Genomic DNA, 24,162 nt, shown 5'->3' on the forward strand with positions numbered 1-24,162 from the left:
CTGGGCTGGGGCCTGAGGGGACCCTGAACTGGGGCCTGAGGGGCGCGGGGACCCTGGGCTGGGGCCTGAGGGGCTCGGGGACCCTGGGCTGGGGCCTGAGGGGACCCTGAACTGGGGCCTGAGGGGCGCGGGGACCCTGGGCTGGGGCCTGAGGGGCTCGGGGACCCTGGGCTGGGGCCTGAGGGGACCCTGGGCTGGGGCCTGAGGGGACCCTGGGCTGGGGGTCTGAGGGGTGAGCGGACGGAGGGGAACGGGGACCCTGGGCTGGGGGCCTGAGGGGCGCGGGGACCCTGGGCTGGGGCCTGAGGGGACTCTGGGCTGGGGCCTGAGGGGCGCGGGGACCCTGGGCTGGGGCCTGAGGGGACCCTGGGCTGGGGGTCTGAGGGGTGAGCGGACGGAGGGGAACGGGGACCCTGGGCTGGGGGCCTGAGGGGACTCTGGGCTGGGGCCTGAGGGGCGCGGGGACCCTGGGCTGGGGCCTGAGGGGACCCTGAACTGGGGCCTGAGGGGCGCGGGGACCCTGGGCTGGGGGCCTGAGGGGACCCTGAACTGGGGCCTGAGGGGCGCGGGGACCCTGGGCTGGGGGCCTGAGGGGACCCTGGGCTGGGGCCTGAGGGGCTCGGGGACCCTGGGCTGGGGCCTGAGGGGACCCTGAACTGGGGCCTGAGGGGCTCGGGGACCCTGGGCTGGGGCTTGAGGGGACCCTGAACTGGGGCCTGAGGGGCGCGGGGACCCTGGGCTGGGGGCCTGAGGGGACTCTGGGCTGGGGTCTGAGGGGTGAGCGGACGGATAGGCGCGGGGACCCTGAGCTGGGGCCTGAGAGGACCCTGAGCTGGGGCCTGAGGGGTGACCAGACGGAGGGGCACTGTGACCCTCGGCTGGGGCCTGAGGGGACCCTGAACTGGGGCCTGAGTGGCGCGGGGACCCTGGGCTGGGGCCTGAGGGGTGAGCGGACAGAGGGGTGCGGGGACCCTGGGCTGGGAGGGAGAGGATTTTTGAGGTGGAGGTGACTGAGGGGCACTGTCTGGGCAGAGGTGAGCTTGAGGTGTCCAGGGAGAAGCCTAGGCAGTCAGCACAGTGACCATGAAGGAGGGCTGGGGAGCTGGGGGAAAGGACCTGGCAGGGGCCCCCCAGCTTGTGGCTGCAGGGGAGGCCCTCCAGGAAGAGAGGGACAACCCCCCCCCAGGGCAGAGGCTGGGTCCTTGTGAGCTGATACAGTCTTCTCCTCATATGGGCAGACAGGGCAGGGTCCATCAGAGGCCTTACCAAGAGTGGGCGGGCTGGCCCTGACCACCCACGTGTCCTCTTGCTGACTGCTGCTTGAGCTTCACTGCACCCAGCCTGTAGGTTGAGAGGCCACGGCTTGGAGAGTCGCTTAGGGTTGCAGCCAAGGTTCCCCCCTTGAAGCCAGTGCCCCCTCCCGACACACCCTTGGGTGGAGAAGGGGCTGGCCTGCCAGGGGGGCCGCAACCACATGTGCACCCAGGCACCACGAACACCTCCTCTGCTCTACAGATGTCTGCTTACCGCAATCCAAACTCACCAGGGCATCCAGTAGTGAAGGACAAGCAAGCTGGGCCTGCATCCCCTGTCCTCAACCTGGCGTGACCCAGATGCAAATGGACAGGCTGGAGTATCTTACAACACAGAGCAAAAGTAAGAGGCTCACGAAGAAGACGACGAGAACCTCACAGAACAGGACACGGAGAATGGTCACAGGAAACTTCTCAAATGACAAGTAATGCCCAGGACACGTGGAGAAAAAACACCCACAGAGGCATGTCAGAGTGACATTCTGGAATTCAAAGGGTAAAGAGAGTAGCTCAGAAACCTGCAGAGAAGAAGGATCTTCTTTAATCAGACTGAATCTGGTTGTCAACTGGCAAGGGAGCACAATTGTCAAAATTGTAAGAGAATTGAACCTAGAACTCCTAGTAGTGAAACTCATTTGTGAAACCGCAAAATAAAGGTGTCTTCACAGTCTAAACATCCAAGTTCACCATACACAAAGCCTATTAAAAAAAAAAAATGCTGGAAGATCGATTCTAGCAAAACAAAAAGCGTATCCAAGAGTAAGACATGGATGCCAGCAAAGAAACCAGTTGGAATGGTTGAAAGAAAATCATATAACAGCTGGAGAGAAAATCCCAGATGAGCCCAACATGACATATGGCAAGGGGAGGTCAGAGCAGGAAGGAAAAAGCACGCTAAAGTTCTTGTATTGTTAGAAGACTTCAGAGTTGGTGGGGAATTGAAATGAAGACTGACAGTATCAACAAAAATCAGAAAAGAGAAGATAAATGCATGATCAGAAAGGAAGATAATATGAGATGACAAGAAGAAATTCAAGCATTCATGTAATCACAAACATGACTACATTAAATTCATGTATTAACAGATAGAGACTCTCGAAATGGCATATATCGTTAAATACTATTTACAGAAAAATATATCTGAGAAAGTCACACAGATTGAAAATAAAAGGATAGAAAGTATGTATCATACAACTCTTGTTCCTCAAAAGACCGTAAGAGAATGGACAAAAACAAAAACTAGAAGATATTTGCAACATATATACCTTGCAAATTATTCAGTGTCCAGAGTATATGAAGAATACTTTCAAATCCATTAGAGAAAAACAAGCCAGGGGTTCCTGGCTGGCCCAGTCAGTGGAGTGTATGACTCTTGATCTCAGGGTTGTGAGTTCAAGCCCCCCGTTGGGTGAGGAGCCTACTTGAAATAAAATTTTAAAAAATTAATTTTTTTTTTTAAAGAAAAAGACAAGCCAATCGAATGACGGGGAAAACCCATAATCAGGGTCCTTGCAGAGAAGAATGTGGAAGGGCCAATAACCTCACCAGTAATTTCAAAAATGCAAACTAAAACCACCAAATGAGCACAAATGTTAAACTAAACCCAGGGATGGCAGGAAGGTAGATCAACTGAAATATGCATACCCTGCTGGCTGGAATGTCAGGTGGTACCATTACCTTAGTGAAAAATAAGGCATTACCCAGTAAAGTTGGACATGTGTATCAGTTATCTATTGCTGCATAATAAAGCACCTGCAAAACTTCATAGCTCAAAACAATAGTTGTTCCCTTTACACACAGATCTCCTAGGGTACTAGGGTATCCCTACTGGGGACTGGAGGGCCCATGTCCAAGATGGTGCATGCATGGCCAGTAGGCTGGTTCAGGCTATGGGCTGAGCCGGATGGTGGCCAAGTTCCAAGAGCAAGAATTCTAAGAGAACTAGTAAGGACCTGTTATCACTCTTCATACCATAGCCCCAGAAGTCACATAGCATCACTTCTGGCCAAGCCTGTCCGGATTCAAGAGATGAGACACCTCTGCTTCCTGTGGATAGAAGTGTCAAAGTCCTATTTTAAGAGGAAGGAATACATGTGCACATGTGCACACCAATTCCCAGCTCGAGGGTTAAGCTGATATATTCCTAGGTACTTCCGTGCCTGAAAGTGTGCCAAAGAAACCTGCACTTGTTCATAGGGAGATGTGCATCAAAGTTCAAAACAGTATTGTTTTTAGTAGCAAAAATACCGGGAGGGAAAATACCTTAAATGTCCCTCCCTGGACAATAAGGCAAAGTGATGTATGTCCATATAATGGAATGGCATACGATGGCTTCAATGAATGAACTGTACCACTTGGAGCCAAGTGGCTGAATCTCAGACACGATGCCGAGTGGGAGTAACTCAGGACTATAATATAGAGTGTGATTCCATTTACAGTTAACAGAGTGAGCTAGGAAATATGTGGGTAAGTATGTACCCACAAACCCCGTATCTTTTTTGATACCTATTAACAAACCTTAGCGTTCACACTGGTAGCTCCACTTCCAATCCAACAGATTTCATTCCATCCCCTCTTTCTATCGAACTCTTTCAACAATGAAAAACCTATGCATTCACTTCATAGCTGTCTCCACTGTGTGTTGAGGCTGTACCAGCCGGAAAGTTGGCCCAAGACACACCAACCACCACCCCCCACCCCGCCTCTGTTAGATGCACCTCCGAAAGATCTACAGCTGAAAGCCTGAGCCCCACAAAAGCAAGGAGAGGGCATTGGTGTTATTTTGTCATGTTCTGTTTTCTGGCAGAAGTCAGATAATACCCTTTTTCTTTGTGCTTGATCTATCTCTCTAGTAGATTGTGCTTCCGTAAACAAACACAACATACTCAGAACGTCTCGCTTCAGAACTCAGGAAAAATAGTTCCTACTGACTCTTTTAATAACATTTAGTTATTTGCATCGTTTCAATAGAAATCAGTCCTTTTTACCAAGATATAGTTAAACAAACTGACACCAAGGCTTTATGCGGGTGTCTCATTGGAGAATACATTCAGTATGACCCACCCACCTTAGGCACAAGGTTGTAGCATCTGTGTTGGGTCAATGCCCACAGAATCCTCTGCCCCGCACTGCTCAGGTGCCTGTCCTATGGTGTACCATGTCTTAGTCGTACAAGTGGTAAGGCAAATGGGAGCTATGACAGACACCGTGGTCTTTGAGAAGGTACGAACTTCCCTATTTGCACAGGTATTGCAGGCAAATCAGAGGGAGATTAGTTTGGTTCCATTTCCTAACCTAGGAATAGAAGGGCAAATGAGAGAAAAATCTCAGGCATAATAGAGGCTCAACCTCACATTCCTAATGATGACATCTCCAAACAAGTTGATTTTCTGGCCTTGATCTTTGGGTAGCACCATATGACTTAGATGTGCCAGCCCAAAAAGGAGGCTCATACATGTTAATTACCACATCTTACAGCACCTGTGTAGGTGAATCAAGGCCAAACACAGGAAGACCAGCTTTGTGTGGTCAAGAATTTATCATTCTTGACCACACAAGAATTGACCTGGTAGAGAATTTATCTCTTGACCTGGTAGAGAATTTATCATCACAAGTAGGGACTAATAAAACTTTTCCAAAACTTAAGAAGGGGTAAGAAGGACGGTGGTGGGTCCCTTGGTGGGAGGCTGAATGTCGTCTGGCAGAACTGCCAAGGGAAATTTGTTTTTATTCTCTAGAATGTGCACCTGTTTAACTTGCTATTTACTATTGATGATGATTTTTTTTTTTTTTTACAACTCATTGAGGGTAGACTTTACCTTGTAGAAAACACACAGCTCGGTAAAATGATCCTTGTCTGAGAACAATGCAAATAAATTTTGCTCAGTAGTAAGTGATAGAAATTATTTCTGTCTGGTGAAAATGATTACAACTAGAAGAGGTTGCAGTTTTACGGCCCTACGGAGTATTAACCAGTTTTTAATCTAAATTAGCTGGTTTACTCAAGCAAGCTTGTCTTCAGCCTCTATACTTCCTTCCGTCTTCAGTATTTGAAACTAGCCTTATCATCGCGCTGGGTTCCTCATTAATGATTTAAATAAATCTTTGACGCATTCTCACTTTAGAGCTGTGGAGTCATATTTTTACCTTTTTGAAACTAATGCTTTGATGGCTCCTATATCTAGCTTCCCCTCAGTATCCCCCTACAATGTCTAATAGGCATCTCAAACTCAAGACGCCTGATACTCAGCTCCTGGCCTTCATCCCCAAACTTCTCCTCTGTTGCCTCCCCATCTCTCATGGGTTGAATTGGGTCACCCAAAAGATACGGTGACATCCTAACCCCAGTAGCTGTGAATTGGGCCTTGTGGCAATGGGCTCTTTACAGATGATCAAGGGAGGGTGAGGTCACTGGGGTGGGTCCTTATCCAATGACTGGTGTCAAAATGGGAAGAGGGAAGTTTGGACACAGGCCATGAGAAGGCCACATAGACAGAGGCAGAAACTGGATAGATGGAGCTGTAAGCCCAAGGAACGCCAAGACTCACAGTCACTGGAAGCCGGAAGAGGCCGGGGAGGATCCCGCCCTGCAGGTTTCAGAGGGAGTGCTGGCTTCTAATCTATGAGACAATACATTTCTGTTATTTTAAGTCACCCAGTTTGTGGCACTTTGTTATGGCAGCCACAGGATACTAATCCACCTTCTCAGTAAAGGGTAACCCCATGTTTCCTGCGTGAGAGGCATTGCCTTACTGGGCACATCTGATCCATTAGCAAATCTTGTTGGCCCTCCCTTCAAAATGTGTCTGGAACCGGCCCTGTGTCATGACTTCCTGTTACTATGCCAGGGCCAGTCACTATTATCTCACACCTGGATTATCTCAGTATCTTAACTAGTGTCTGTTTTACCTGTGAAACTGTGTACTTTTTCTCTACACAGCAGCACAAGTGATACTGCCACTTCTGTGCTTAGAACTTTCCAGCGGCTCCACATCTCTCTCAAAATAAAAGCCAAAGTCCTCAACAACCAAAAACAAACAAAAAAACCAAAACAAAACAAAACAAAAAAAAAAAAACCAGCCAGATTAAAAATGGGTAAAGAACTTGAATAGACACTTCTTCAAAGAAGATACACAAATGACCGATAAGCAAATGAAAAAATGTTCAGCATCATCGGTCTTTTGGGACATGCAAATCAAAACCACAAAGAGAAACCACTTCATACCCACTAGGATGGCTGGAATCAAAAAGTCAGATAATGGGGCGCCTGGATTGCTCCGTTGGTTAAGCATCCAACTCTTGGTTTCAGCTCAGGTCATGATTTCATGGCCGTGGGATAGAGCCCCATGTTGGGCTCCACACTGAGCGTGGAGCCTGCTTGGGATTCTCTCTTCTCTCCCTCTGCTCCTCTCCCCCGCTCACACATGCTCTCTCTCTCTCTCTCCCAAGTAATAAATTTTAAAAAAGAAAGTCAGCTAATAGCAAGTGTTGGTGAGAACATGGGGAAACTAACCATCACATGTTGCTGGAGGAAATGCAAAAAGGTACATCTGCTTTGGAAGACAGTTGGACACAGTTTCTCAAAATGCTAAACTGAGAGTTACCATATGACCCAGAAATTCCACTCCTGGCCATACACGCCAGAGAAATGAGAACACATGTCCACACAGAAACTTGTACAGGGAGATTCACAGCAATGTTATTCACAATAGTCAGTAAGTGAAAATAAACCAAATGGCCATCAACAGATGCATAGACAGATAAAATGTTATGTGTCCACAAACAAAGGAACAGAGTACTGAAATTACACGGATGAATCTTGAAAACATTACGCAAAGGAAAGATGCCCACAGGCCACATATTGAATGATTCCATTTATGTGAAATGTCAATGATAGGCCAATCTATAGACACAGAAAGCATATCTGTGGTTGTCAGGCCTCAGGGGAGGAAGAAATGGGGACTGACTTTTAATGGGTATGGGGTTTCTTTGGGGATGATGGTGTTCTAAGATTGAGTGGTGAGGGTTTCACAACCCCACACATACACTACAAACCATTAAATTGTACATTTTAAATGAGTGAATTGTATGGTATGTGAATTATATCTTAAGAAAGCTGTTGTAAAAATACATTGAAGAAATACTTACATAAGTAAAACGAAAAAATAACACCAGGGACTTCTGGTTCAAGAGTAGATGATGTGGACTCATCTCTCTCTGTACATCCAACTAAATACAACTTCTAAAACGGGGAAGTAAGAGGTGCCTGGGTGGCTCAGTCGGTTGAGCGTCCAACTTCGGCTCAGGTCATGATCTCACGGTTCATGAGTTCGAGCCCCGTGTTGGGCTCTGTGCTGACAGCTCAGAGCCTGGAGCTGGCTTCAGATTCTGTCTCCCTCGCTCTCTGTCCCTTCCCTGCTCATGCTCTGTCTCACTCTGTCTCTCAGAAATAAATATTAAAAAAAAATAAAAATAAACGTCCAGAATTTGATGCATACATTAGGACAAGTAAAACTGGGGGAAGTGGAACAAAGTCAGTGAACCATATCAGCGTCACTATTCTGGCTGTGATTCTCCCGCTACCCTTTTAAAGAACGTTAGTTACCATTGGGTAAGTCTAGCTCACCTGTACCAGGGGCCCTTTAGCATTATTTCTTGGAATTGCGTAGGAGTCTGTAACTATCTCCATAAAATCTTCAATTAAAAAAATTCCACTGCTAAGCATGTTTTCTGATGAAATAACCGGAGGGACCCACCGCGGTGTCAGAGCAGGCCGGCTTCTCCGAGAACGGTTCCAGACAGGGAGCTGGACACAGCTGGGCTGATTTCACATGGAAATAGGTGTTTCGTTAAGTGAAATCAGATTAGAGAAGAATACATACAGCAAAATCCTTTTTGTTCTTTTGATCTGCAAGCTTGTATGAAAACCCTGGGCAAGGGACACCTGGGGGGCTCAGTTGGTTAAGTGCCTGCCTTCGGCTCAGGTCATGATCTCACGGTTCGTGGGCTCGGGCCCCGCGTCGGCCTCTGTGCTGACAGCTTGGAGCCTGGAGCCTGCTTCGGATTCTGTCTCCCTCTCTCTTTCTGCCCCTCCCCTGCTCATGCCCTGTCTCTCTCTCTCAAAAATAAACATTAAAAAAAAAAAAAAAAAAAACACCTGGGCAAGATACACATCGAATTGCTTTCGAGATTACCCTTTTGGGGTGGGATTGTAGAGAGTTCTCACTTTTTATTTTCGTGTTAGCTGGATTATTTATACCTGTTATGGTTGCAGTTGCTAGAGGAAATACAGTATACCCAGATAAACTTCAAATTTCAAATAAGTAATTTTTTAGTGTGAAGATGCCCCATACAACATGTGTACTTTTACTTGCTACATCCGGCAACCCTAGAAATGGCCATAAACTGCAAAGCCACTTCCACCTTGGAAGATAAAACGGAGCCAGCTGCCGCAGGCTGGTGTCCTCCTGAGCGAAGGCCGGGGCCAGCGCGGGCGTCCACCCGAGTCCCTGCACCACTCGGGGTCTGCTCCCACCGGCGCATCCCTTCTGAATTCTTCTCTAGGACGCCTCTTGGGTTCCCTCGGCTCCCTCCAGCAGCAGCCACAGCTGCTCCCCTGGGGTTATGTCACCATCCAGTCTGGCTTTACCGCCTGTCCTCCTCCCTGGACCCTTGCCCACTCCAACCTTGGAAGACCCTCAAGCCCCTTCCTGATCTGGCCTCTTCCTGCTCGGCTTACTGGTTCCTGTAAGGAACCACAGGAGCTGGTTCCTGGCCCAGGGCCCTGGTGCTCGATGCCCTGTGTGCTCCCTAGGACCCCATCCCAGCCACAAGGCCCCTCCAGGTAGGCGCTGCTGTGAGCTTCCGGCTTTCACTCCATTTCCCCTGAGGTCATCACTGCTGCTGGTGCCCCATCTGCAGCTCCTGTCTGCCTGGGTCCCTTGCCAATTCTGGCATTTCTCTCCTTAGGCCCCTGCAGGGTCTGCACGTGAACATGCCACGGTTCACCCCCGGGACCATCACCTCAGCACCTCCCCGCACCATGAGCGACCTGACACGGTCATCCCCAGTTCTCCTCCACTCCCCTCTTCTACACCCCAGGAAGGGGCCAAACCCCAATGGAGTCTCCCAGGGCTTATTCCCAGCTGCTTCCTCGTCCTCACTTTCCCGGCCAGCCAGGTGCCTCCCCCTTTGGGCCCCTACCTGAACAGGACCCGTCCACCCTCGGAGCAGAGGGGCAGGTCTGGAGGTGTGGGGGTTCCAGCGGGCACAACTCCTACCCTCCTGCTTCACAGCGTCCTCATGCCCCTCACTACATCACCTGAGAGGTGGGGAAAGGGAAGCCCTGAGGTCTCAGCGGCAGGGCTGTGGCTGGGGGCTGGGGGCTGGGCGGTGGCCCCGGGCACACTGGGTCGCCTGTCCTGATGTCAGCTATAGGCAGCCAGTGTTCACGGCACACCTACTCTGTGCCAGGGGCCTCTGCGCCTTCCTGTTTCTGGCCGCGTCACTCCCCAGGCTGGCGGCACCATGACATCAACGTCACCAAGGCAAGAACCATCTGGCACAGCTCCGAGGTTTCAGGGCTGCATGGCAGGCTTTCCGGAAGCTCACCTACCCCCAAAAAGGAAGGTCACTCCTGGCCAAGAGTCCCCGGAGGCAAACTGTGGGGACACCCTCACACATCTACATCAGTAGTCTGGAGTTCTCTTGCCTCTAACAGCGAAGGGAAGATGAAAACACTTCACAGGTGGTGGCCGCAGGGGCGCTTCCTCTCGCTGGTCCCAGGGGCCCTGCAGCCTCCGTTCCAGCCCCCACCCCAGGAGGCCCGAGAGGTCCCGGGGAGAGCAGCAATGGAGACACCCGGATGCGGGTATCGCGGTATCCAGACGGGGAGTACTGAGAGCACGTCGATTCCGGAGTACAGAGCTTTGGGGTTCGGCTGCTGTCACTGTCCAACTGCACCCCGGCGGCCGCAGCTCCCCCTCCCAGGCCAGGCTTGGCGTCCACCTGCCGCCACCCCTCACCTCTCGACCCTGCCCCGGCCTTGCACAGGGTGGAAGGCGCTCATCAAAGATTTACTAAGTGGACGGACACGGCCGTTCAACGCAGTCACCGTGCATCCCGACTCGCTGGGACAGTTCCAGTTTGTGCTGGTGCTGGCTTCGCCACTAGAAGTAGCACTCCACTTCGTGCCCAGAGCGTCCCGTTCAGGCATTAAGTTACACGACCGCCATGTGGACTCAATCATTCCTACGAAGGGTCAGCGCGGGCCACGCCTGGCTGACCTGTCGGAGGGAGGAAGGGTCGCTGCCGTTCTGCTAGCGGAACCTTTCCCGTCCCCACCTAGCTCGGCTCCTGGCAGTCGTGGGGACTCAGTCAACATCTTCTGCCACGACTTAGGACGTGCTTGGTCTTCTCGTGCTGGGTGGCACACGTCAGTGCACACGACAAACAAGGCCCTCCGCTCTCGGAGCATCGATTGCAGTCAGGGAGGCCGGCCACGAAGCTGGGGGAGGGGGTGAGGGGAGGGACGTGCCTCACAGAGTGGTCAGAGAGAGCTTCCCCGGCACAGTGACGTGTGGGCAAAGACCTGAAGAGGTGAGGGGTGAGGCAGCCACAATTGAGGAAAAGCTTTCCGGTTGGAGGGAACAGCCAGAGCCAAGGCCCTGAGGTGGGGCACAGAGGACAGGGTGGCTGGAGTCGGGTCAGCGAGGGAGGGCAGTGCGGGCCTGGTCACCTCGACTGTAAGAACTCTGGCTTTGGGGGAAACAGAGAGCCCCCTGAGGGTGTCGGTAGACAGGTGAGCACAGCAGGGATGAGGCAGGAGGCTGTTCATTCATCCAGGGCAGGAGTCCACAACTTCTGCAAAGGGCTAGAGAGCAGGTATTCATAGCTGTTGCAGTCACGTGTCTCTTTCCACTCCTGAACTTGGCCTGTGCCTTGGGAAAGCTGCTGTAGGCAGGACGTGAGTGGGCGGGCTTGGTCCCCTTCCAGTACAACTCCATCAGGACAGCGACGTTTGAATCTCCTGTAATTTTCACGTCATGAAATATTATTCTTATTTTGATTTTCCCCCAGCCATTGAAAAGTGAGAAAATATTCTTAGCTCCGAGGCCATAAAAACAAAACAAAACAAACAAACCAGACGGCTGGCTGGATTTGGACGGTGGCCATAATACGTATGCTGCCCCCTGAGCTGTATGACAAGGGTCCACCAGGACTCTGTGCCAGGCAGCATTCTAGAAGGTGGGACCCATCAGCGAGAACAGAAGAAAACAGTCGCTGCCATTGGGATTTGGTAGCAGACAAGCGCGTTACAGCGGGTCTGTGAAGGTCCTAGGGCCAGTCGGCCTCGCTCAGTCACGGAAGTCAAGCCCCCACCCGCCGAGGCTGCAGAGGAAGGAACGGCCCAAGAGGGCGCAGCCCGGGAGGAGAGGGTCGTGGAGGCGTGCCGGGCGCTGGGCGGGAGCGGGCACAGCCTACTCACCTAATCGTTCAGACTTTGTAAAGTGCACGCTTGTCTCACGTTCGCACAACACAAGGTAAATTCAGTGTGCACCATCTGTGTGGCCCGCACACAAGTCTGTATTCGGCAACTGCACATTACACGTCCAGAGGCGTACACACCCCGAAGCCCGCCCGCGTTCCCGCGCGCTCAGCACCTGCTGGCGCCGGGCCTTCCCCCGAGGGGCTGCTCAGGACGAGGTCGCCGGGGCGCCGGGCGCTGCACAGAGGGTCTTTCCCCGGCCCCCCGCAGGGCTTAAGTTTTAATCCCCGTGCTGCAGTGAGCGAGGCCGCGCATGGAAGCACCTTATCGTCTTAGAATTAAGGGCTTAGACGCACGGCGCACGAAGCCGCGGCAGCCCTCGCAGCACCATGCACGAAGGAGGACACTCGGCGCGGCTTCAGGGTAAGCCGGGCTCCCGGCGCGGCCGTCCCGCGACCGTGGGCCCCGCGGGAAGGTCGGCCCCGCGTCCGCCGCAGGTGGGGGGGAGGGTCCCCGCCCCGAGGCTCCGCGGCTCTGCTGCAGGACGGGCTGGGCGCCGGGCCACCGCGAGCGGGCCGCCGCCAACAGGCGACCCAGGAATGCGGCGCAGGCCGCCAGACCCGCCACCGCCCGCAGACGTTCCAGCCGCCCACCCGCCAGCCGACCCGGGGGCGGGGCCGGGACGCCCAAACTGCGCCTGCGCCGTCGCCCAGTCGGGCCCGGGGACCGGGCCGCCGCGACAGGACTGCGCCTGCGCCGTTGGCTCAGCCGGGCCCGGGCACAAGGCCGGCGTGCGGAATCGGCGCCTCAGAGGCCGGTCCGCAGCAGCCCGGGGGCGGGGCCGGCGCGCGGGGACTGCGCCTGCGTGGCAGGCCCGCTCCGGCCTGGGGGCGGGGCCGCGCCTGCGTGGTCGTTCCGGCCGGGCGCGGGGGCGGAGACCGCGCCTGCGCGGTCGGCTCGGGCTCGCCCCGACAGTCGCGCCTGGGTTCCCTGGTGCCGCCCGCCCGCCCGGCCCCGCCCCCGGCCCCGCCCCGCGCCGCGCGGGGCTCTGGGAGGGGCGCAGCGTCCGGCGGCGTCGCGGGCGGCGGGCGGGCGGCGGCGGCGGCGGCGGGAGGGGCCGGCGGGGGCAGACAAAGCCGCGGCTAATGAATGGGAGCGTCCGCCCGCGCCGGCCGTCGTCCGCAGCCGGGCGGGAGCCGCGCCGCCCCGAGCCCAGCGCCCGCGGTGAGTGCGCGGCGGGCGGCCGAAGCGGGCTGTGCCTCGGCCGCGAGCTCCCGTCCCGGGCCCGGCCGTCCCGGTGCGCCGTCGGAGGTCGGGGTCCGGGACGGGGACGGGGGCAGGGGGCGAGGGTCGAAGTGGGGTCGGGGTCGGGCTGCGGGGCTGGGGGGCCGGGGGCGCCGCGACATTGTCTGCGCCGGGCCGGGGGCGGCTTTGGGGGCGCGGCCTGCGGTGGCCTGGACCCCGCCCGCGCCCCCGACTCGGCCGCGGTGCCCGGAGGGCTGGGGTCGACGCCGACCCCGCCCCCCGCCCCCGGGACCCCCGGCCCCGGCCCCGCGACCCCGGCCCGCGCCCTGCGCCCCCCGGCCCCCCGGCTGACAGCTGGCGTGTGGCGGGCCGCGCCGGTTGCGCCCGAGACGCGTCTTCCGGACGGCAGGATTTTGTTGACAAAATATCTCAAGTGGTAGAAAGTTGGTGCGGCCGGGACGGGGTGCGGAGCCCCGAGGTGCGGGGCCGGGGGCCGGGGGTCCTGGGCGCGTCTTCTCCCAGCGCTTGGCCCCCTTCACCACAGCGAGTTGCCCTGCAAATCGCATTTGGGTTTTTTTCTCGGTGTAGCTCGTCTTCAGGGGTATTTCCAGGAAGAGACGGCCCGTCGTCCTAGTGTCTTAGGAGGCGCATGCTTGCGGGGCCCTCGGTCGTCGTGCCTCTGGGCACCGCCGCTCAGATTTAATCAGTAAGGTAGGAATCAAATGGCAAAGCGTAATTTCACACGGGTTTCAATTGTGGTTGTCGGTCTGGACCCGGACCCGGGCATTTGTGTCTCTGTCCCGCTGCGCAGCGCCTGCAGCGCGGGGGCTCCCCCAGCCCAGCCCTGGCGACCCCCTGGCGCCCTCCGCGGGTTTGGGGTGACATTCGGGGACCCCGCGCGCCTGTCTGGAAGAGGTCTCCGCCAGGCATCAGGACCAGCTTCTGTTGGCATTCTTCTTTTTGTAAAAAAGGGAAGTTATTTGTTTTGAAGTTAACTCTGACTAAATCGAGTGCATGGTTTGAAAAAAAAAAATGCTTTTCAGGCTTTAACGAGGCCAGTTCGTTAGGGCAAGGGCATCCTGGAGGCTTTTTATTAGAAATATTAATGTTTGTTTTGTCTGTGTTGTGGTGATAGAATTGGGAGGCTTGGAAGGAGTTAGTCGGCGTTTTTAAAAAAGTGCTTTGACTAAGTCAGATTTCACTTAGGAATTAATTTTGGTCACTCAACAGTTTCCTTTTGAGAGGAAAGTGCTCACAGGAGCTGAACTCTATCTCCTCGGAGGGCTTCCTGTGGGCTGTTGGCGCCCATCCCTGTGCTCACCTCCCTGACCCTTGCTCGGGGCATATCTGCTTAATGTTTTCTCGCTGCAAGACCTAGCACGGGGTAAGAGAAATTCTGGGCGTCCTCGGAAGTTCCACGGGACCCGGTCAGCCTCCTGTGTCAGAAGGGAGCTTGGACTCAGTCTACCTGACAGGTAGTCTCCTTGACAGCCACCCCTTCCTGATACCGTTCTGGCTGTTCCTGGTATTTTGGGTGTGAAAACACTGTTCTCTAATGTCCCTTCGTGCAAGTAAGGAGGCTTGTGCAAAACACAGGCTGCGGAAAGAACGGCCTGACAGCTCGGAGGGAGATTTAAAATAAGTTATTGGAGCAGTTGATTGAATCCCATTCCGCTGCGGTGCGCAGGGTTCACGGAGCAGAGGCAGCGCGAGGACCTGCCATCCAGACCCTGTCCCCACGGCGCAGAGTCTGGAGACGGAGCGGCAGGGGAGGGGGGGTCCGGGAGCGGGGGTGGCCAGGGCAGGCCTCTCTGCACCTCGTGTCGCGGTTTTCCTCGCCTGGCGCCAGCTCCTGTGGTCTCCAGACTGCGGTCTGACTCCCTCGCGGCGATGATCGCGTGGTGAGGGGAGGGAAGCAGGTGCGTGTCGCCGGGCGTGGCGCGGACCGGTGGCGAGCGGCCCCTTGGACTCCTCCTCACCAGCATTCTCTGCACACAACACACCGTTTCGAGGCTGGGCTGCCTTTCTTGTAATTACTGTTTGGTGTTGAAGACACTATTTGAATCTCAGGGCTTGAGAACAGAAGCAGTCGGAGTCCGTGGCCCTCACTTACCTTCTGTGTTTTACTGAATTTAGCTGCGCGGAAATGTCACAGTGCGCCGCCGGCCCCGACCGTCCTGCGGCCTCGGGGTCTGGACTCCACAGGGTTCCGGTCCTCTCCCCTTCCAGGGGCTCCCCCTTGGTACAGCCCTGTCTTTCCTGCCCTTCTCCCTCACCCCACTTTCCATCGCCCGGATTTTTCTTCATTCTGAAATAGCTCACATCGCTTCCTTGCCCGTTATTTGACAACGAGCTGTGGGCAGTTCAAATTCTGGAAGCGCAGCTGGGAGAAAAATAAAGCCTTGCCTTCTCGCGCTCCGTGTTTCTGAGGCAGGGGTTCCTGAGGGAGACAGGTGCTTGACTGGGAGGTATGCTGGCCTCTCACGCTGTGCCTAGCAGGGTTCTACCTGCGGGGGGCAGTAGTGGTTTTGAAAAGGAGACCTGAGCGGTGACGCTGGGCCTAGACTTACACCAGAGAAGAAGGCCCGGCCAGGAAAATACAGGCAGGTGCAGGCAGAGGTGAGGGCAGTTTCTGCTTGAGAAGTACGTTCCAGGAAGACCCCTTCCTGGACGGAGTCCAAGCCCAGGGGTCTTGGGCTGGGGGCTACAGACGGAGACCCCAAGGAAGCAGGGGCAGTGTGGTGGAGAGGCTGACCCGTCTGCTTGAGCCCAAGTCCCGCGGGTCCCGCCCGGTGTGCGGCAGGCTGCGCCCCTCGCGGGCACCTGCCGTGTGAAGGCCTGTCCGCAGCCGCACCCGGCCCTTCCCCAGCGGTCCGAGTGCCCTGGAAACCGCTGCTCCTGGGCTGGGGAGCAGGGTGAGGGGGCTGCGCCCTGCTGGCCCACCCCAGTGCCCTCCATGCGATGGCTCCTCCGTCTGGGTGGCCCCGCACGCGCTCTGTCCTGCTTCAGCGCCCCCACAGAGGTGAAGCGTGAGGGGCTGCGTTTTATCCACGGCCACCGCAAACTGACCGTCGCCTCGGGGTCTGCTCGCTTGCTCTCCGCTCGGGGGAGCGGCGTCGGGAGCAGGGAGCTCTTCCCGGACGCCTCCGGTCTCCCTGTCACAGAGGCCGTGTTCCACATCCTGTAGGTAAAGGGACGCTTTCAGGACTCTTAGCAGCTTCCAGCCACAGTAGCAGCTTCAGCCTATCCCTCGCGGGACCGCCCTGGACCCCACTGGAAGGGGGAGGCAGCGAGCGAGGGTGCTGGTGTTGGGTAAAGGGGACCCACGAGACTAGTGAGCGGAACCGACCAAGGAGCCCTGGTCTGCGACCCAGAACGTTTCAGGGACAGCACGGGGACCGGCTGACCTTAGCACAGTCTGTTTGCTTGCTTTGGAATGTGCTTTGTTTCCAAGGTAGCCTTATCGCCGTGTCTGACCGCGTCTCACGGGAAGGGCTCTGGTTCTGGGTTTCTGATGTTAACCCTTAGCAGCTGTCCGTGCTCTCGGATCTGTCCCCCAGATCCGTGGAGCTGGTACTGGATTATCCTTTTCCTTTGTGTGAGCACAGCGGCCCTGGTGGCACTTCCGGCTTTGAGGCGCGTGGTGCTGTGTCCAGCCCTACCTAGAACGTGTCGGTTACGGTTACTCCCGCTCGGGGTGTGTAAAGTGACTCGCCCACGTACACCTGGTCCCGGTTTATGACCTTGTGGGAAGACGGTCGTGTCCGGTGTGAACCGGGCGGGCTGTCGCTGTGGCTCATTGATTCCCTGGGCGCTGGACGGCTCACGGAGAGCTGGGTGCAAACATGCTTCAGTGTTTTCAAGGTTACGTGTGGAGTTTCTGACAGCGCTTGGCGGCGTGTCGCCATCACCGCCACCTTCGGCCCGTCTGGCGCTGGCCGCGCTTCTGCAAAGGAAATTGCGTGTTTTCCAGCGCTTCGCCCCTAAATGCCCTTTTCTCCAAAGAAGAGGCAAAAGCAGACTCTTCTGTGTGACCAGCAGCACCATCGCTGATCACGTCTAGAACGTGGAACAGTGGTCTCTTCGCACCCGTGGGCCGGCCGCTCTGAAACCAGTAGCTGATTTCTCCAAACCAGAGTCTACTCTGTGTCATTGCATTGGCTGTCGCATCTCTTTAGTGTCTGTTCTTCTGGAATAATACCCCCCACACCCCAGTTGTTTTCCGTGACGTTGACTCTTTGAAGAGACTAGGACGGTCGTCTTGTGAGTGCCTCGTGTTCAGGATCTGTTTTGCACTCTGTCATTTAACTGGGCTCCCCGTGTGCTGTGATCTGGCGGGAAGAGGGTGGGAGTCGGGCGGCACGTTCTCCCAAGGGGGATGCCGCCTGCCGCGCCGTTCTCGGAGGCCGTCCTGCCACCGAGGCCGGCTTCCTCATGTTGTGTATTTTATCCGTGTCCCTCTCACCCGGGCATCCTGGGAAGAGGGGACAGACGCCGGGCCCTCTCCCTTTATCACCGCTCGTCAGGGGGGCAGACGGTCATACCTTCACCGTGGCAAACGCTTTTGTTTTTCCTTTTTCTGTTTTGAGTATCAGTGCAGACTGATGGAGTTTTATTTACTCATTGCATTAGAGGCGATTAACGTCTTCTGTGTTTCGGCGTTCACGCGGTGATAGCTGAGCAGCTGTGAGCCCCCGCGATGTGGCGCCTGCCCCTCACTCGGCATCTTTGTGAGAGCACCTCTCTGGCCCTTTCCTTCCCTCTCCCGACCTGCCATCAGCCACTGCTCCAAAGTGCTTTGCTCCCTGTTAGTGCAGAAAAGTGTTTAGAAGCCGAGACCTGGGTGTTGGATGTGTTCACTGTGTTTGTGCACGATTGCTGCTCTAAGCACCTGTCTCGTGGACAGAACTTTGAAACGTTTTTTAAAACATTGTAAGATCATCCTGAGTTTTTCAGTACAGATTTGAAATTATTTTAAAGTTTTACTTAATTTCTTTGATTTATATACATACATTTTTTTTTTTTTTTTTTAATTAGAGCATGCGTGCACAGGCTTGTGGGGTGGGGAGGGGCAGATGGAGAGAGAGAGAGAGAGACAGAGAATGAGAATCCCAAGCAGACTCCATGCGCAGCCTGGGGCCCAGTGCGAGGCTCAGTCCCACAACCTGGGATCGTGACCTGAGGCGAAATTAAGAGTTGGACACTCAACCGACTGAGCTACCCAGGCGCCACAAAAATCTTGATTCTTAAAATTTTTTTTTTTCAACGTTTTTATTTATTTTTGGGACAGAGAGAGACAGAGCATGAACGGGGGAGGGGCAGAGAGAGAGGGAGACACAGAATCGGAAACAGGCTCCCGGCTCCGAGCCATTAGCCCAGAGCCTGACATGGGGCTCGAACTCACGGACCGCGAGATCGTGACCTGGCTGAAGTCGGACGCTTAACCGACTGCGCCAACCAGGCGCCCCAAAAATCTTGATTCTTAATATCATTGGCATAATTACTTGTTTTATGGACAAGTATACATAAAATAGGGTGTGATGTTACAATACTGGGTTACTACTGACACTACTTAACCGAGTTTAAGGTGCTTTCGCGTTTGTTTAAGATTTTTAGTTTTAAGTAATCTCTATACCCAATGTGGGGCTCGAACTCACAACCCTGAGATCAAGAGTCCCGTGTTCGGGGGTGCCTGGGTGGCTCAGTCGGTTGAGCGTCCGACTTCGGCTCAGGTCATGATCTCACAGTCCGTGAGTTCGAGCCCCGCGTCGGGCTCTGTGCTGACAGCTCAGAGCCTGGAGCCTGCTTCCGATTCTGTCTCCCTCTCTCTCTGCCCCTCCCCTACTCACACTCTCTCTCTCTCTCAAAAATAAATAAACATTTAAAAAAAAAAAAAAAAAAAGAGTCCCGTGTTCTTCCAGCTGAGCCAGCCAGGCGCCCATAAGGTGCTTTTGTTTTTGAGGGTTTTCCTTTTGTTCTTAGTACATATTAGTAATAAAACAGTGCGTTTTAAAACAAGCTTTCTTTTGTCTGTCATGTTGCTCGTTTGATACAAAAAATTCGGTTTGTTTGTTTCAGATGAGGAATTTTTAGATTTTATTTTTACGTTCAAAATAATTACACGGCTCAAAAGTCAAAATCCTATGGAAGATATCAGAAATTTCACCCCGTCCCTGTTTCCTCTACTGTTTACAGGCAGTCATCTTTGTGTCTGCTTTATCCCGCAAAGCCAAGCATGTACACGTCTGTGTATAGCTCCCGGCTGGTCTTTCATAAAAGGTAGCAGGTACTCTTCCAGTGTGTGTGTGCCTCGCCGTTTTATTCAGCACCTGTGAATGTGTCCGTCCTTCCCGACAGGTGTTTGAGTGGTGGTCCGGCCTCGGTAGGACGCTACAGTCACCAGCCTTGGCAGATGTTATTTTGTATTGGATGAGGGCTGTCTTTGGGGTCTGGTCCTGGCGGTGGGATTGCTGTGTCCAAGGATGTCACTGTAGCAGGGGTTCCCAGATTCCCCTCCAAGCGTGTGGTCCCCTGAAGGCTTGTCACAGCCTCGCAGACGGAGGGTGTGTCCGGCACCCAGTCTTTGCCGGTCCGACCCAGTGAGACCTGGTATCTCGGAGTGGTGTTCGTTTAATATGCTTCGATGTGGCTGTGAGAAATGAAAAATACTAAAATGGCTGTTAGGCGCCCAGAGTGTCTGAGATCAGTAAACAGACGGCTGTGTTAGCAAGTGGCCCGGGGTGACAGCCGGGCAGCTCTGCCCCCCGGGCGCTGACTCTGCTCTGGACTTCAGCGCCGTGGAGTTGGAAGGTGGTTTCTTTCGTCCCGTTGATAAAAGAACAGCAACTTCTCTGAGTCCGAGCACGTCCATACGCCTTACTTTTTCTAACCTATGGAAAGGAACCTCTGAAGCTACCTTTTCCTTTTTGGTATTTTTGTCTTTGAACCTAAGAAACGTACCGTAAGTTGAAGGAGCTTTGGTTTTGGGGTGCATTCTTTCTGTCTCCCCCCGCCCTTCCATTGCTCTGGAAGTTGAGATTGCTGTCGCACCTTCCGAGGGGGCCATCGCTTCCTTCACTGCTCAATGTTCAGTCAGCATCAGGTAGCCCCAGGGGCTGCAGAGACCTGGGACGGCCTCCTATCCCGGGGGCCCCGGGGGCCCCGGGCTGCAAGCGGCGGCAGCCAACCGCGGACAGGGTGATGAAGTTTGTTCTAGAAGGATTCTGGGTTTGACACGTTGTCATTGGTCATCCTGTTTCTGTTTGCCGGAGAGTAGGGTCAGAACCATCCAGAGAAATCCTCTCCAGGGGTAGGTGGCAAAAGCCTACTGGTCCTTTTTATCTATGCAGACTGATCAAAACTGCCACAGTAGCATAATCCTTTTGTGGTTTGAAAACCAAAGATAACACGCTTCTTTTTTTCCCTTTTAATTTGTACCAAAACAGTAGGAAAAGCTGGTTTTCTTTAGCAGTAAAGCTGCTAGATCAGATGACAGTGGCTTTCTTAAATTGGCAATATCGTTGCTACTTCCGATTATGAAATAATATGCACAAAATTAGTCAAGCAACAGAGGACTGTATAAAACAGAAAGTGAAAGCCCGTCATGATGACTGAAGTTAAGTCGCGTATCCCCTCGTAGACGTGTGTCTGTGTGGGCGCCCACTTGCACCTGGCACGGTCCTGGCCGACCTCCGTGCGCCAGGAAGGCAGCCGTGGTGGGCACTGGGGGGGCGGCTGCCGGGGCTGTGTGGGTGATTTCCAGAGTGTAAGTCTTGTGTCGTGAAGCATAAGACACGCGGACCAGTGCTCATCTCTGTGAATCGTCACCAGCTCGAGAGATGGACGCCACCCCCGTCCTCCCCAGTCCCAAAGTCCCTTGTTTTCCCGGCCTGTGCCACTGTCGTTCATATACGGGGGTCATGCGGTGCGTGTTCTGCTCACTGTCGTGGTTGCTGGATATTATGACAGTTTCTTCGTTGTCGTGGCGGTGGGCTATCCCACGCACGGATCTATCACAACATGTTATCTGCGGTCGGGAGCCACTTACACCTCTGTGATTACTGCCACGAACGTTTTTGGATTTGTCCTTTGTTGCAGGTCTCCAGGCATCTTGTGGGCGTGACCCTGTGACTGGTCACACGATAGCGTGGGGGGCTGCAGTGTGTTCCAGGGTGGCTGGGCTTGCGTGTCCTAGTCCGGCCCCTGGCACTGTCGGCTCAGCGTGTGTGTGTGTGGCCGCTTTACAGGGTGTATGGTGTTCTGGATTTCATTTGTATTTCCTTGATTTTTAAGTTTCTTAATTTTAATGTGGCCTGGTTTGTCCATCTTCCCTTGGTTAGTTCTGTTTTGCTCTAAGTCAAGGTCGTAAGAATGTTTTTCCATCTTACGTTCTTTATTGTTTTGCCTTTAGCGTGACCGTCGACTTGGGGGATGGCATGAACTAGGGTCAGGTGTCATTTTTTCCACGCGGAGATCTAATTGTCGTGGCCCCATGTATTTAAAAGATCCTCCTTGCTCGCTGCTCTCCAGCGTCTCCAGCGTCAAAAGTCTGCTGTGTGCAGACCTTGTGCGTGGGCCTGTCCCCGGGCTCTCCAGTCTCTGCCAGTCTGTTGGCCCCCGGAACCAACACCACAGCACCCTCGTCAACATAGTTTCATACGGTTTGGGTTTTTAAGCCTTTTTAAAGTATAGCGCAGACGCAGAAACCAGGAAGTAAGTGTATGGTTTGATGGGTTGTTATAAGGTGGGCACTTTTGTGACCATCACTTGGGTCAAGAAACGGACTTCTGCTGGCTCCCCAGACCCCTCATCCGTGTCTCCCCCACCGCCCCCCGCCGTCCTGACGGAAGTAACTGCCAGCCTGGCCTTTATGGCAAGTCCGTCCCTGTTTTTCTTCGTAGTTCTGTGACCGAATCACGTACCTCCAAGTCCTAGTTAAGTTCTGCCTGTTGACTTAGATGGCATTTCAGTATTATCTGGAGCTCGCCCCCCACCTCCCGTGGAAGTTTTTTGTGGTTGGCCTGTGGTTCTCACAGTCTGGATTTCGCCGATGGCGGTCCTCCCGTGTAGTGTCATCGCTCCCTGGTTTCCTGGAAAGGGGTAGTTGGATATAGAGGTTTGATCAGACGCGGGTTTGACTCGGCAAGGCTCCTTCACAGGGGTGTTGTGGTCCATCAGGAGACACCTAACGTGCAATGTCTTTCTTTCTCGATGTTGGCAGCCAACGACGCACGGACGACATGCGTTAATTCCAGACAAGTTACAAAACGGTGATGCTCCTGCTGAGTTACTGCAGCTGCGTGTATGAGCCGGACTTCCAGTAAGAGAAACCTGTCATCGTCATTTGGTTATCTAGGGCTCAGGTTCACCTAGGACACCCGAGATAAATGCTTGATTCTTCTCTCTGCCAGGTTTCAAAATAATCAATCTTCTATCTTCCTCCAAAGGTGACCAGTTGAAGATTTTATTGTTGACTTATTTTTTTTTTTTTTTTGAGAGAGAGAGAGACAGAGCATGCAAATTGGGTAGGTACGGAGAGAGAGAGACAGAGAGACAGAGAATCCCAAGCAGGCTCTGCGCTGTCATTACAGAGCCCGATGTGGGGCTTGAACTCATAAACCATGAGATCATGACCTGAGCTGAAGTCAGATGCTTAACCGACTGAGCCACCCAGGCGTCCCATGAACTCAGATTTAAGCATATTAAATGTGTTTTAAAGATTTTATTTTTGGGGCGCCTGGGTGGCTCAGTCGGTTAAGCGTCCGACTTCAGCTCAGGTCACGATCTCGCGGCCTGTGAGTTTGAGCCCCGCATCGGGCTCTGGGCTGATAGCTCAGAGCCTGGAACCTCCTTCCGATTCTGTGTCTCCCTCTCTCTCTCTGCCCCTCCCCCGTTCATGCTCTGTCTCTCTCTGTCTTAAAAATAAATAAACGTTAAAAATAAATAAGTAAATAAATGAATAAATAAAAATAAAGATTTTGTTTTTAAGTAATCTCTACACCCAACATGGGGCTTGAACTCAGGTGCCCCAATAACAGTTTTTACGTGTCCTTTGCAATTGAAAGTCAGTTTGACTGGGGCACCTGGGTGGCTCAGTCGGTTGAGCGTCCGACTTCGGCTCAGGTCATGATCTCACGGTTCATGAGTTTGAGCCCCACGTTGGGCTCTGTGCTGACAGCTCGGAGCCTGGAGCCTGCTTCGGATTCTGTGTCTCCCTCTCTCTCTGTCCCCCCCCCCCCACACACACATTCTCTCTCTCTCTCTCTCTTTCTCTCTCTCTCTCTCTCTCTCTCAAAAATAAATATAAACATTAAAAGATTTTTTTTTAAAAAGTCAGTTTGACTGGATATAAAGTCCTCGGCTCACATTTTCTTCCTTTGAATATCTTAAATATGTTATTCTCTTCTAGCATAAAACATTGTTGTCAGATGCATGATAATTTTACTTTCTTTCCAATATAAGTGACTCTGTTTTTGGCCGGAATGGAATTCTCTTTTAGTGTTAATTGTTGGGCATGGATTCTCATCCACACGGCTTGCTCTGTCAATATGTAGGTTCACAAGTTTTACTTCAGGAAAGGTTTTTAAGTTTTCAGTGTTCTGTTCCCTTGCTTTGTCCCCTCTGACTTTGCGGGGAGGAGAGGGGCTCTCATTACGTGTGTGTTGTTGGATCTTCTCATCAGCCTTTCAGTCCGTTTCTCTAGTGTTTTTTAGTCCTTCTTTTTTTTTCTGTTAAAAAAAATTATTTTTCTTTGCTGTTTGTCTTAAGTGATCATTTGTGGAGTTTACTTGTTCTGATGGTGCTTCTAGCTTAGTTTTTTTTTTTTTTTTTAATTTTTTTTTCAACGTTTATTTATTTTGGGGACAGAGAGAGACAGAGCATGAACGGGGGAGGGGCAGAGAGAGAGGGAGACACAGAATCGGAAACAGGCTCCAGGCTCTGAGCCATCAGCCCAGAGCCCGACGCGGGGCTCGAACTCACGGACCGCGAGATCGTGACCTGGCTGAAGTCGGACGCTTAACCGACTGCGCCACCCAGGCGCCCCTCTAGCTTAGTTTTTATTCTTTTTTTCTTTTTAATGTTTGTTTATTTTTGAGAGAGAAAGTATGTAGGCAAGTG

The 24,162-nt window shown here is 53.6% G+C and overlaps 1 protein-coding gene and 1 long non-coding RNA gene across 3 annotated transcripts in view; one reads left to right on the forward strand and one right to left on the reverse strand.

Moving 5' to 3' along the window:
* Window positions 1-6,986: 6,986 nt before the first annotated feature.
* On the reverse strand, window positions 6,987-12,555 carry LOC125170135 (uncharacterized). Its single transcript, XR_007153912.1, has 2 exons — window positions 11,800-12,555; window positions 6,987-11,340 (listed from the first exon to the last, which is right to left on the reverse strand). It is a non-coding gene; the product is annotated as an uncharacterized LOC125170135 (long non-coding RNA).
* Window positions 12,556-12,865: 310 nt separating this feature from the next.
* ZBED4 (zinc finger BED-type containing 4) overlaps window positions 12,866-24,162 on the forward strand; it is a 29,686-nt gene continuing 18,389 nt past the window's right edge. The window contains exons 1-2 of one of the 2 annotated variants that reach the window (XM_047866353.1): window positions 12,866-13,023; window positions 22,265-22,363. The gene's annotated coding sequence lies outside the window, so the exon portion shown is untranslated. The remainder of the gene's footprint in view (window positions 13,024-22,264; window positions 22,364-24,162) is intronic. The other variant, XM_047866351.1, reaches the window with a different exon arrangement.

This window comes from Prionailurus viverrinus, chromosome B4, assembly GCF_022837055.1.
Source record: "Prionailurus viverrinus isolate Anna chromosome B4, UM_Priviv_1.0, whole genome shotgun sequence".
Taxonomy (NCBI): domain Eukaryota; kingdom Metazoa; phylum Chordata; class Mammalia; order Carnivora; family Felidae; genus Prionailurus; species Prionailurus viverrinus.